General features: G+C 35.6%; 1 long non-coding RNA gene across 1 annotated transcript in view; it reads right to left on the bottom strand.

Annotated features, from left to right (window-relative positions):
* Positions 1-4,438, bottom strand: part of LOC129007114 (uncharacterized) — a 66,926-nt gene extending 62,488 nt beyond the window's left edge. Inside the window, exon 1 of the long non-coding RNA XR_008492238.1 lies at positions 4,362-4,438. This is a non-coding gene — a long non-coding RNA (uncharacterized LOC129007114). The remainder of the gene's footprint in view (positions 1-4,361) is intronic.
* Between the last annotated feature and the right edge of the window lie 9,742 nt (positions 4,439-14,180).

The following is a 14,180-nucleotide window of genomic DNA, read 5'->3' as shown; positions in this document are numbered from 1 at the left end:
CATAGACCTCTGAATTAAGACATTCCCATTTGTGAAAAGTTCCCAGTGTTTCCTCTACCTTATCTCTGGAAACTTTTCATTCTTTATTACAAAGGATGATTATACTATTCCTTCTTTCCAATAGAGCTTAATTGGCTTTTAAAAGGTCAAGACTTTAAAACCACTAAAGATGTTTTCCTGAGAGGGTCATTCATGCCGGGTCTGCAATACAATTCACTCTTCCCAGGATCACCAAATGAATCTCTGAGTCTTCTTAAAAATAATAAAAGTGACAGCAGAAATTCATGTTAGGGCTTTGTAGCATGGATATGAATGCATGCATTCCTTATTACTGGCATCATTGTCTCCATTTCTTTCAATTACTATGTTCCCTATGTCAAGATGAGACAAAGGAGAAAAAGCTGCTTTTTAAGAATGTACACTAATTCCCTCCTAAATCATTGTGCTAAAATATCAAAAGAAATTATAGCTGTCTGCACTAGAGATGTATGAAGTGATGTGTCCACACCTTTTCAGTTCCTGCTAGTAATCAAAACCAGTGTTTCTAAACCACTTTCTCTTTGCTCCGTAGAACACAAATTCTAGAGGATGATAATACGTTTTACACACACAACACACTTTCCTCCGTCAAGTGTTATAGAAAACAACCAGTACAACAAAATCTTTTACTGCAGATTCCATAAATCAATCTGAATCTTCAGAAAAAAATTGTAATTTTACAGTTTTTCTCAAGCTAAATTCATAGAACCATTTCTCCACTGAATATCTTGAATAACTGACATTTTACAAAGTTCACCGTAGGAAATGTTAATTCCAGCCAACTTCTGTTGTTCATTATTCAGTCAACCAATTTTGAATACCAGCAATGTTATCAGCAATCCTATGAGAAATGGTGTAGGAATGGAAAAGTGTCTAGGAAGGAAAGGAAAACAATACACAATATGATAAACATTATCTTACTTGTCATACACTATGATATAATAACACTAATAATTATCATAACTACCTGATATGCATTCTCATTTAACTCTTTCCAATGTTTTCTGAACTCCAGCAACCGTGCAGAGCACATAGAAGTCACAATAAAAATATGAAGTCATTCATGGACACGCCTTCCTTGCATAAGAATATGTTTTAAAAATCTGTATCTATGAAAACACAAATATAGTATCATAGTCATGCAAAAAGGTATCATATTATACATATTATGACTGTGTGTTTTAAGTGCAATATGTTTTTTCTTTTAGATATACCATCCCCATAATAGATACTGCATGTTAGCCTTATATACCATAGTTTTTTCCATGATCATATGATTACATACATATGCCTGTACATCTTTAAAGCCTGTAGACACAGCTGGAATTCTCATTTAAGAAACATCAGTGGACCAGGCACGGTAGCTCACACTTGTAATCCCAGCATTTTGGGAGGCCGAGACGGGATGATCACGAGGTCAGGAGATTGAGACCATTCTAGCTAACGGAGTGAAACCTCGTCTCTACTAAAAATATAAAAAATTTGCCAGGCGTGGTGGCACATGCCTGTAGTCCCAGCTACTTGGGAGGCTGAGGCAGGAGAATCGCCTGAACCCAGGAGGCAGAGGTTGCAGTGAGCCTAGATCACGCCACTGCACTCCAGCCTGGGTGATAGAGTGAGACCCCATCTCAAAAAAAAAAAAAAAAAAAAAAAAAAGAAACCTCAGTGATCTTGATTTCAGAAGACATTCTATAGAAACCTAAAATATCTAGGACATCAAGCTGAAAAGGGACTCAGAAGAGTCCTGCCATGGATATGAATAAGTTTTAATGAAATTTGATTAATTTATTTTTTATATATGTTCATTTTTAGGTATGAATAAAGTTATATAAGATAAGCTTCGATACTTAGTAGAATCTAAATGAGCACTTTAAATGAGAGTTGATTTTTTAAGTTATAAAAAAGCCTTCCAGTTCAAGACCAGCCTGGGCAATATGGTGAAACCCCATCTCTACAAAAACTACAAAAATTAGATGGGCATGCTCGTGCATGCCTGTGGTCCAAGCTACTCGAGAGGCTGAAATGGGAGGATTGCTTGAGCCCAGGAAATCAAGGTTGCAGTGAGCCGTGATTGCACCACTGCACTCCAACCTGGGTGACAAAGCAGGACCCTGTCCCCCTCCACCCCCCAATGAAAGCCTTCTGTTATGGTTTAATCTCAGCATGTTTTCTTATATGAAATGATAGTGGGTTTTGCAATCAACGGTACCTTAGGTTCAATAAAATATAGTACATAAACACATATGCATACATATAAATTTTTTATCTTTTTTTATGAAAATAGAATCATAGTTTATATAGTTTAATATTACATTGTTTTTCTCAGTGCTATCTTATGGAAGTTTCTCCAAATCTAAGTGATATATGTCAAATTAATCTATTTTATTGGCTAAATATTTCCCAATGAATTCATTATTGCATTCATCTATTGATAGGTATTGACTTTATTATTGCTTTGTTTCCACCAGAAACAATGGTATAATAAATATGCTTATAAATGTGTCTTTACATACTGTAGATTTGTTTACTTGCAATAGATTTACAGAAATGGGATTCTTGGGTCAAGATGAGTATGGCTATAGTTTGAATATGTGCCCTCCAAAATCAGGTATTGCCAATGTGATAATATTAAAAGCTGGTGCCTGTAAGAGGTCATGGTTGTTCCTCCTTCATTAGTGGGATTAAAACCCTTATAAGCCTCACATAGCATTAGGCTATCATTTGCCCTTCTGCATTTTGCCATGTGAAGACCCAGTGTTCCTACCCTCCAGAGGATAAAGTGTCAAGGCAGCATCTTGGAAGCAGAGAATGAGCCCTCACCAGACAACCAAACCTACTGGTATTAATACATTGATCTGGGACTTCCCAACCACCAGAACTGTGGGAAAATAAATTTATATTCTTTATAAGTGACTCAGTCTGAGGTGTTCTGTTATAACAGCACAAATTGACTAAAACATGTATCCAATATAAAATTTGATAGACCTTGCCAGTTTGCTATCCTGAAGGATGAAAAAACTCTAACTTATTTTAGCAGTGTATGAAAATATTATTTTTTCTTACAATCATAACAGAAATAGATATTATGATTCTTTTTGAAGACGGCTATGTCTTAACTGATTTTTGAATACCTTGTCTATATTTATATGTCATTAGGTTTTTTAAAGGATTTTCCTATTTATATATTTTATCTATTTTTCTATTTGGCTATCTTTTTATCAGTTTATAGGAACTATTTGTATATGATAGGTAAAATATTTTTGTTATCAGAAATATATTTGTTTCAAATCTTTGACTACTATCTTTATATATGAAAATTTTTCCTCATTAAATTATTCTTAATTTTTCATCTTTATCTTTAATCTTATTAATCCAGAGTATGCAGATTTGGTTAATTTCTACTAGATTTTCTTGCAAGTTTTTTGTTGCTCTTTTGTTCTTTTAATTTTTTATTCCTTTTGGAATTTATTTTGTATACATTAAAATCGATGTTGAATTTTATTTGTATCCAGTACATCATCACCACTTACTAAATATTGCATCCTTTCCCACTTATTTGATTGGACTCTTAATTTTACATATATTACCTTCTTATATACACAGATATATGATCTGAATTATCTTTCAGGTTCCAGTGATATGTTGATCTATCCCTCTACCAACAGCACATTGACTATCACAAGGCTTGATAATGTGTTAATATCTAGATGACAAATACCTCTCACTAATCTTTTATTTTCCCCCCAACTCTTTCTCTTACCTATTCTCAGACATTTATTCTGCTATGTAAGCTTTAAGAAATTTTCCTCCAACCCTTTTGAGCAGCCGTCACTGTTTAAAGAAGGAAGAAGGAAGAGTTTAACCTAATATTAGTGAGATAATGTATATAAAGTAACATACTTCGTGAATGGCAGAGGGAATATTTTATCCAGCTCAATCTGATCGATCTGATTGTAAAACAATTGGCATTACACCCAATTCTACCTACATGGTTTCCTTTGATGCTTACCAAAGACTTGTAGCTATAGTTTTCTATTTTTAGAGATAAGGAAGTGAGATGAGTAAAAGGGGAGCTAATTTGCTTAAGACTGTGCATGTCATTTTGAGGCATATTTCCTTATTCTTATTTTTTATTTTTTTAGACGGAGTCTTGCTCTGTTGCCAGGCTGGAGTGCAGTGGCGTGATCTTGGCTCACTGCAACCTCCACCTCTTGGGTTCAAGAGATTCTCCAGCCTCAGCCTCCCGAGTAGCTGGGAATACATGTGTGTGCCACCATACCCAGCTAATTTTTGTCTAAATACCTGTCTAAATACCAGAATACCTTTATCCTCAGCATGAAAATGCCTGTGCACGTTGCAGAAATCAGTCTAAGCAGCTCTGGACATGAAAGTGAAGCAAAGTGGGTGTGATCATCTGAGGAAAAAAAAAATCTGCATTCAATGTGCAACATCACAATCAGTAGGGCATTCTTGTTGCCAGTAACCTGGATACTGAGCCTGGTTTTGACCAATGGCAAATTTTCGAAACTCCTGACAATGCAGTAGGAATCACAAGCCTTTTGCATCAAATCCTGCGATTCAGGTATTAAAACCTGAACTTGACTGCCTCCCCATGGGAGTCACAAGTTCAGAACTACTGGCTTTTGTAAAATTGGATCAATGAAAACCTTGATACAATCCTTGTCCACATCTTCAAAACCAGAAGACCTCATATTCCGGTTTGCCCAGAATAGTCCAGGTTTATGTCTATTGTCCAAGTTTGCTTAATAAGAAAGTCCCTTTACTCTCAAAATTATCTCAGCAGGGATAATACATTACATGGTCATGCTATTCAGAAAGAGACAATGTGAGACATGGCATATGTACTAGTACAGGGCTGAATGGGCTCACAGGGTAAGGTTTACAGAGTTATTAGCAGAGAGCCAGAGGGCAAAGACTCCAGGAAAAAGCAGCCATCACTTGTTATATGTTATTGCTGTCTTAAAGAACCATTTTCTGGTCAGGTGAGGTGGCTAAAGCCTGTAATCACAGCACTTTGGGAGGCTAAGGCAGGTGGATCACTTGAGGCCAGAGTTCAAGACCAGCCTGGTCAACATGACAAAACCCCAGCTCTTTGCCTGCTGCCATCCATGTAAGATGTGACTTGCTCTTTCTTGCCTTCCACCATGATTATGAGGCTTCTGCAGCCACGTGGAACTGTAAGTACAATTAAAACTAGTTCTTTTGTAAATTACCCAGTCTCGGGTATGTCTTTATCAGCAGCATGAAAATGAACTAATATAATACTCAACTTCTCTTTTCTGTCTATATGAAGTTACCTATTATCGACATTTTATATAAATAAAAACATACAATATGTGATATTTTGAGTCTGGCTTTTTCTTTCCTTATAGTACTTTTTCCCTTTTAAAAAATGAGTAATAATATTCCATTTATATATATGTGTATGTGTGTGTGTACACACATACACGTATATACACTTATACACATTTATAATATGAATAAAGCACACATATATAAAACGCATATATGATTTATATTTCTTTCCATATATATAAAAATACAAAAAAACCCCACATTTTTTGTGTTTATTTATCCATTGATTGACATTTGGGTTTTTCTATCTTTGATTATTACGAATAGCAGTGTTATGAACATTGATGTGAAATTATTTGTTTTCAGTTTTGGGAGGGTATATATACCTACCTAGGACTGAAACTGCTGTGTCATACGGTAACTCTATGTTTAAATTTTTGAGATGATTGCTGAACCATTTTCTACAGTGGATATCATGTTACATTCCCACCAGCAATGTACAACTGTTCTAATTTCACCCTAACCTTGCCAACACTTTTTTTTTCATTTTTTAAAATTCTGCCAGGTGTGAAGTGCTATCCATTGTGAATTTTCCATATCTGGGATTATGTAATATGTAAATACAGATAGTTTTACCTCTTCCTTTTTAATTTGGACATTATTTATTTATTTTTGCTAATTGCTCCACTGAGAACTTCCAGTACAGTGTTAAACAGAAGGATCAAAGTTAGCATTCTAACTTTTCTTTCTCCTGATGTTAGCAGGAGAGCTTTCAGTCTTTAACCATTGAATATGATGGTGGTTGTTGATTCTTCATAAATGACTTTTATCAGGTTGAGGAAGTTATCTCTACTCCTAGTTTGTTGAGCATTTTATCATAAAAGTCTGATGGATTTTGTTATATGTCCTTTCTCATAAATAAGATTCTGGGTAAAAAAAATAAAAGATGAAAAGAGTAATGAATGATTGACCAGGAAAACTAAAATTAAAGGATGAGTTGATTTATAATTAGATAGAAGAGAAATGAGAATTACTTTAGATGTAGAAAGAACAACATGATCAAACCCTCATAGGCCTATGTAAGCATGATATAAAAATAGTAGGTGACTTTAGCTGCTTTTCAGTAACTCCCTACATTATGTTTGAAAACAATTCTATGTAGGTGTTCCAACAGCCCCAGCTGAGATCTCAGATAACAGCCAGTGTGAATTGCTAAGCAGGTGAGTAAAGAAGTTTTCATGATGATTTCTGACCAAGCCATAATCTCTTAACTGTATGATGCTGATTAAGAACCACGTGGCTGAGATCAGTAAATCCCCAAACCCATTAGAGATAAATAAAGAAATGATTGTTTTTGCTTTAAGCTGCTGAGTTTGGGGGCATTCTGTCACACAGTAGTAGATAAATGAAAAACAGAAACAAAACAAAAACTCCATAATCATACTGTAGAAGTAAGGCTGGATTATGGAGAGAGAAGTAGATTTCATATGAGGCTTGAGTACAGTTGTTTATAAATTCAAGTTATTCATTCACTAGGCATTTTATCTAACATGCACAAGGCCAAGTCACAGACACTAAAAAAAAAAAACATGAGTACAAAATAGTCCCTGCTTCAGAGACAGTCAGTACCCAAGGAGAACAGACCTTACCGAAGGCAAGCAATAGTAAAAGAGCATGTGTCCTACAAGAATGGTGGTGCATGCTCAATGTCATGGGAGCACAAAGGAGGAAGTGAGATTCTATGTAGAGACAAGAAAAGGAAGAGATTTTCAAAATAAAAGGAGGAATTCATTTTGAAATGTGGAAAATAGGATAATTTCCAGTAAAAAGGAACAACATGTGTATATACAAGTACATAAGTGTTAAATTACGTGGTTTATCCAGGGCCTGTAAGAAGTCAATCATGACTCCTGGCTAACATGGTGAAACCCCGTCTCTACTAAAAATGCAAAAAATTAGCCGGGCGTGGTGGCGGGTGCCTGTAATCCCAGCTACTCGGCAGGCTGAGGCAGGAGAATGGCATGAACCTGGGAGGCAGAGGTTGCAGTGAGTGGAGATTGCACCACTGCACTTCAGCCCCTGGGTGACAGTGCGAGACTCTGTCTCAAAAAAGAAAAAAAAAAAAAAAAAAAAGAGAAGTCAAACATGGCTTGAGTATTGGGGACAGGGAGGGGTGATAAGAAATAGTGCAAGATGAAGTGAGTGACATTTTAAAGTAATTCGGACTCTAATCTGTACTCTGAAGGAAGACAATCACTAAGATGAATATTAGCATAATATATTATACAAAGATAAAAAGACATCCTGATGACTTCAGATTTTTTTCAGGAGAAAAGGGGTTTTCTCATCAGAATCACTGTAAGCTATACTGTCTTTCTTAGCAAACAGTAAAGAAGATACAGTCTAGTCACTGTAAGAACTCTTCGGAAAGGGATTGGTCATTTAAATTAAGTCATAATATGCACCTAAAGTTTAACGGATGATATCAAATGGTATCTCTTCTAACTTCCTTCTTCCCTTTTCTGACTATACTTCTCTTTACTACTACTATACACACAAAACCTCCAATTAAATAAGAATTATTCATATATCCTTCCATAACAACTTCCTTGCAAAGAAGAATAAAATGATAATCACAAATAAAACTAAAAAGTGCTATCAAGTGAAGGCATTAGTGCATGTCTATGATCCAATCACCACATTAACACTTGGAGACATAGTTCCAAGCCTTCCCAAATTATCTTTTTTCTCTGATTATGACAGAGCTCTTGATCGTCCTTCCTGGCAGCCTTCTTTCACTGCAAGTCAAAAATTATGATGACCCTTTGGAATATACTGTCCAAATTTTAAAATGTCAGCTTAAATATCTCACTGAAGCCTGTGAACCACTAGCAAAGAATAGGAATGCAGCTTCCAAATAAACAACTGATTTGCTTGGATGGTGTCCAAAAAGGGTGATAAATGTCCCCTTGAAAGGGTGCATTGGAATTACATTACCCTGGGTCTATATAAAATATTATTACTAACACATTCTGCATACATGTTTACTATTAATAATACTATTAAATAATAATAGCTATGTGCCTGATGATGATCTTAGCACTTTTGTTGATTAAGTCATTTAATCTCCACAGTCAGCATTATAAGACAGTTATCTCTCATTTGGGATGTTCACTCTTGGAAACCAGCCACCATGTTGTGAGAAAGCTCAGGCCACATGCAGAGGCCACATGTGAGTATTTCAGCCAACAGCTCCAGCTGAGCCCCCAGCCAGCAAACAATGTCAACTTCCAGGCATGTGTACCAATGAGCCTTCAGATACTAGCGTCTCAGCCTTGGAGTTCTGCAGCTGAGACTCTAGAAACCATGGAGCATCCCTCCTATGTCCTGTATAAATTCCTGACCCACAGAAACTGTGAGAATGGTATGGTAATTTATAATGCAAAAACAGATAACTAATAGAGTAATAAAGTGGGTAACTAATATTTCCACATTGCAGATGAGGAAACACTGCTGTAACTATTTCTTACAATGTCTGTTTTCTCCAATAAGCTTCATTAGGCCAAAAACCAAGTCTTATTCATCTTTGTATTGTTTGCCCTAAGCACCAGTCCTGGCACTAATAGCAAGCAATGAACATTTGTTCAATAAAAGGAGAATGAGAACTGTAGTTAGAGAGTAGAAAGAGCCATTCTCCTAAGTGAACTTTTCCTTTCTTTACCCAGTTCGCCCTGAGGACAGTCATTATTCACATAAGCAAGCAAACTAAACTATTCATTTATTACAGAAAATGAAGCCTGTGAAAATTGAATGAAGGAGGTGAATCACTATCTGGAGCTGACTTAAGAGGTATTTTCACAGGAAGACTGTTGAACCTAAAGTACCTTTCCACCAACTACTGAGACAAAGGAATCTTCTTTTTTCCTAACATTATTTTTAGCAATGGCAGTCTTCTAAACCAATAGATGGCAATGCCAGCTAGTAATGAAAGAGCCCAGAGACCAGAATCCTTCCTATCTTTAAACTTTAATTTATTATACATTGTCTCCCTCAGATGCTGTGGCCTGCTCCCTGGTTTTATGTACAAATAGCAGAGAAACACCTATAAGCCTCTAGCAATTCTTTCAGTTCCTTTTCTATGTCTGTGCTTCCCTTGGCAGGATTCTGTGTGTGCTTTGCATCCACTGAGGTGTTACTCTAATGCTCTGTAACAGAATCTGCCCTTGCACTACTGGTACCATTTGGCAAAAAGGGCTAGGAGTCGAAGTCCCCCTGAGGTATCCCATAGACAATGACTGATGGATGTAAGCTTATGAAGCTCAGCTCTTCTTGACTTAGGAAAAATTCTTCAGAGTGATTTACATTCCAGAACTCCCCTTCAGGATCCATTTGAGGCCAGAACTTATGATTTTCTTCCTTGCCCAGCTTACCCTAGTATCTTAAAGATTTGTCCTGGTTGTATGATTTTTTTTAAATAAATCAATTGTCACAAATCCTAATCATGGAGTCTGCTTCTGGAAAACTAACTTCAAGCAAAAGTGTATCAGCAACTTTTTTGAGAAAAAGAAGTAAGATCCTGTTAACATATGATCATAAAGGAGGGCACTATTTTAACTCCCTTAGCTATTATTTAACTTCTCAATTATATTCAAATTTCCCTAGAGTATTACAACAATGTGCAAAAAACAGAGATCCACCAGGCACAAAGAAAATAGAGAATAGTGGCTTCAGTATCAGTGAGAAGTAATGATGACTTTATGACATTAGCGGTCATCTTAGGTGCAAGCTATATGAGAGCTCACATATTCAAATGTGTCAAATTATACACACACACACACACACAGCATATCACAATTTTCTCCTAGTTTAACACTCTTTTTACAACCAACAATTTCCATTACCACAACAACTTACATCCATAATACCCAATCAGGATATCAAGAGATAGTTGGGAGGAGGCAGCTTACAAGTAAAACATGTCCTCCTAGGATGAAGATATTTGTTCTTGGTTGTATGATGTACATCCTCATTTTCTCCTTGTGAACCTTCCAACATTTTCTTGACAGCAATGCCAATTGGCACTGCTGAATTCCAAACACATAAGAGTATTTCCAATAATTTTGGATCTGAGTTATATAAATATTGTGTTGTACATAGGTAAAGAGAAAACTATATTTTTTGCCCAAATCACATAAGAGGTCTGTAACCCATCTGAAAGTAATACAAAGTATAGGCAGGTTTCCTTTTCTATGCCAAGAAAATACGAATGTGAAACTAGGTGAAAGCAAAAGACGTGTACTTACTGCTTGAGCAAGACTCACAACTGTTAAACTTAACTCTGTTGGAATATTCTCCTTTGTAAACCTACCTAACAAGATACTTCAACTCTGAAGTAATAGCTTATCATAACTCAACAACATACTTATTCTACCTGTCATACAATGATAGATGTGTCAACTCCACATAATTTTGTTTGACACAAGGACTGTTGTGGCCTAATAATCACCACTCAAAATATAGTCAAATCTTATCAAGGTAAGGAATAAGTATCAATTTTACTACAAGCCAGACACTTTGCCAATAATGCTGATCCTATGCTGAAAGGATTAAGTAAGGGTCATTTGGAAGGGCAGAGAAAGACCACAGGGTTGACTCCATCCATCAAGTTCAAACCTTAGATATAATAAAATCTAAGTCAAAAATTGCAATCTCTAGGGCATGGTATAAAATAACATTCAGTCTGGAGAACTGTACAAGAAAGTCTGGTTTGGGTGGAAGCTGGGTGATCTACAGAGTGCCGCACTGGGGTTTTAAGCAGCAAATCTTGGTATTGAATAAGAATCAAAATTATAATTTGATACTAATTCATGTGAGAGCAATCAAACCCAGAATATGAGTCCCTGGAAAAGAAGCTGGCATAGATAAGATGATGGATTCAGATTCAGAAACAGCTTGCAGATTATTGAATAAAAATCAGGCAGCAGAGACCCACGGATGTTGACTAATATGGCACACAGTGAAATCAGTAAAGAGACTGCGGTTCAATTCTCCACTGTGTTAAGGATTGATATAGTGAACCCTTCTCTGCTTTCACCCAGGCAAGTGATGCTAGGGTAAAGACTTTTGAAGTATGTACAGATCCCACTGGTCATGAGGAACAGGTGGCAGTGCCCAACTGTACAGGATTCTAATAGGTTCTAGAAACTTCTTCCTCATTCTCCTTCTCCTCTTCCACCTCCTCCTTTTCTTCTTCTTTTCCTCCCCCTCCTCCCTCCTAATGATGATGATCATCATCAACATTTATTGAGCTCTTGCCATGTGCCAAGTACTGTTGTAAACACTTCGCATATAGTAACTCATTTAATCTTTACAACATTGATACCAGAAAGGTGGTGTACAGATCCAATTTTACAGAAAAGGAAGCTAAAGCAGAGTTCTTAAATAATTTGCTCTAGTTTCCAGGATAGTTAAGGGTGGTTCCAAAAGTTAAACTCAGGTAGGTATTAGAGCCCCGCAGTCTAGGAAAATACATCCCAGTGGCCAGTGATTACTATACTAGCAAGTACTATTATGTGTGGCAGACTGTGTCTTATATTCAAAGGAATTACCTTTGAATTTGCAGAAAGAAATTCATGTGTCTCTCTTAAATCTCATTTTAAACTATCATTTCTAAAATTCCCCTAAGATTCGTCTACTCCACAGGTACCTCTTCATCCTCTGAAATCCTTTATTGCTTATTTGAGACTTAGTGTTTATACTGAATCACTATTTCTCACTGTATTTGTTTGCCTTGTAAGCCTAACTGTGCTAAATTATTTCTGAAGAAAGATATTAGAGGTACTGCATATATAGACCCTGGCATACGGTAAGCACTTAATAGAATCCTGTTGACAGATTAATTGCAGATTTGATGAAACAGGGATTTTCCCACAATGGGATATATTGCCAAGTAGATGCCATCAAATCCCCTTTCAAGAGATATTTATAAATAAGATTCATTTTCAGCCACTTCAGGTCATTTACTGAGAAGTGAAAGGAATGGCCTCCAAAATTCCCTTCTAAGCGTGTGATTTGTTAACACTGGGAACTGTCTTTCTAAACTCCCACATCCCTTTCCTTCAAGGTATTTACAACAATGAGACTCAATAATCCTGCCCTTATCCATAATATAATGTTTTGGAAAGATCATAAGCTTTGGGATTAGTCAGTTTGGGATATTCATTTTTAGTCTAAAATGTAAAATCTGGGAAAACGTAATCAATTTTTACCTCTCTAAGCTGCTGGTTTTTTTTTTTTTTTCACTTGCAGAATGAATTCAATGACAGCTACCTCATAGGTTTGTTCTAAAAAAAAATTGTAAAATTGTGTAAGTTAACACAGTGTCTGTAAAACCATAAACACTCAACAGATTTTAATGCTCTTTAATTTCTTCTAACTTAATCCTTGATAAAAAGACATTCCCATAAGTTATTATGTTTCAGTAGAGAATGACCATTTGTCATGGGTTAGTTTGTGAATATGCATGAATATATGTATATATATATATATATATATATATATATACACACACACATAAGATTGTTACACCACAAAGCTCAAATTAATTAGAAGATAGATAAACGCTAGATATAAACCCTGGGGATGGCTACAATCTTATAACACAAAAAAGTAATCCATATAGCACTTCTAAGTAATAAAAAAATTACTAGCATTTAGATAATAAATTGTTTCCAGAAAGTGAGGGGCTACAATACGATGGCCGTCCACTGCAGAGCTCAGAGAGACAAGGACTCCCCAAGCAGTTGCCAAAGCTATAAAAAGAAAATGTTAACAACTGGAAAGATTTTAACATTTATATAAATCAGTGTGGTAGCAAATAACATAAACAGCAAAATAACTAATAAAAATGTAGTTTATTATTTCTATATCAGAATATCTCAGCTTTGAAATATTACAGAGGGAGACAAAGAATAACATGAAATTGACATATTAACATTGGTATTAGTAAGGGGTTGTATCATTTGGGACTGGGAAAGAGTGCTGAAAGAGGTATCAAAGGATGATTTCAAACCAGGACATGGTTCAGAGATACATGAGAGATCAGGACTAAGACAAACTTATAATCATGAGCCATTCCAGACTAAGACACATTTTTAATCTCTCTACAGAGTCAAGATCCTTTAAAAACCACTTTAGTTTGTTAAAGATAGAAATTTTAACAAAAGGTGTAGTCAATGTCTTGGTTTCCAGAATGGCCTGATTCCAAAGTTAATCAGTGGCTTTTATTAATACAGCCCTAAATTATACTTGACCTTTTGTGGGTAGTAAAATAATTTGTCATCATAAAATATAAACCAAATATATGTAATGATTTTTGTGAGCATGCACACACACATACTCACTCACAATTTAGTTCCAATATAGTAACCTGTGGGAGAAAAATTACTTTAACATTATAAAATCCACAAAGCAAATAAGTCAATTCAGGATTCACTGACTTCTTAGACCAGGGCAGAATTCCAAACACTTTTATGTTAGAAAAATCAACTCCCAGGAAATGAATGTCATCAGTAACTAACAGTAAATATGAATGATCTCCACATATAACAGATTATAAATGCTGGAAATATTTATACATATTTAAAATACATGAGTGCTTCTTTTGGTGACTGTATAAATGAAATTCACTTGAAATTTTGCATTTGTGATGCTTCTTGAGTTAGTGTTTAATAGCAATTATAAATTTAACTTTGTATACAAAGACAAATTATACAATCCAAGTTTAAATTAATTTTCATTAATAAAAACAATATAGTGCATTGAGA

Source organism: Pongo pygmaeus, chromosome 9, assembly GCF_028885625.2.
Source record: "Pongo pygmaeus isolate AG05252 chromosome 9, NHGRI_mPonPyg2-v2.0_pri, whole genome shotgun sequence".
NCBI classification, from domain to species: domain Eukaryota; kingdom Metazoa; phylum Chordata; class Mammalia; order Primates; family Hominidae; genus Pongo; species Pongo pygmaeus.
This window is presented reverse-complemented; position numbering and strand designations above follow the sequence as displayed.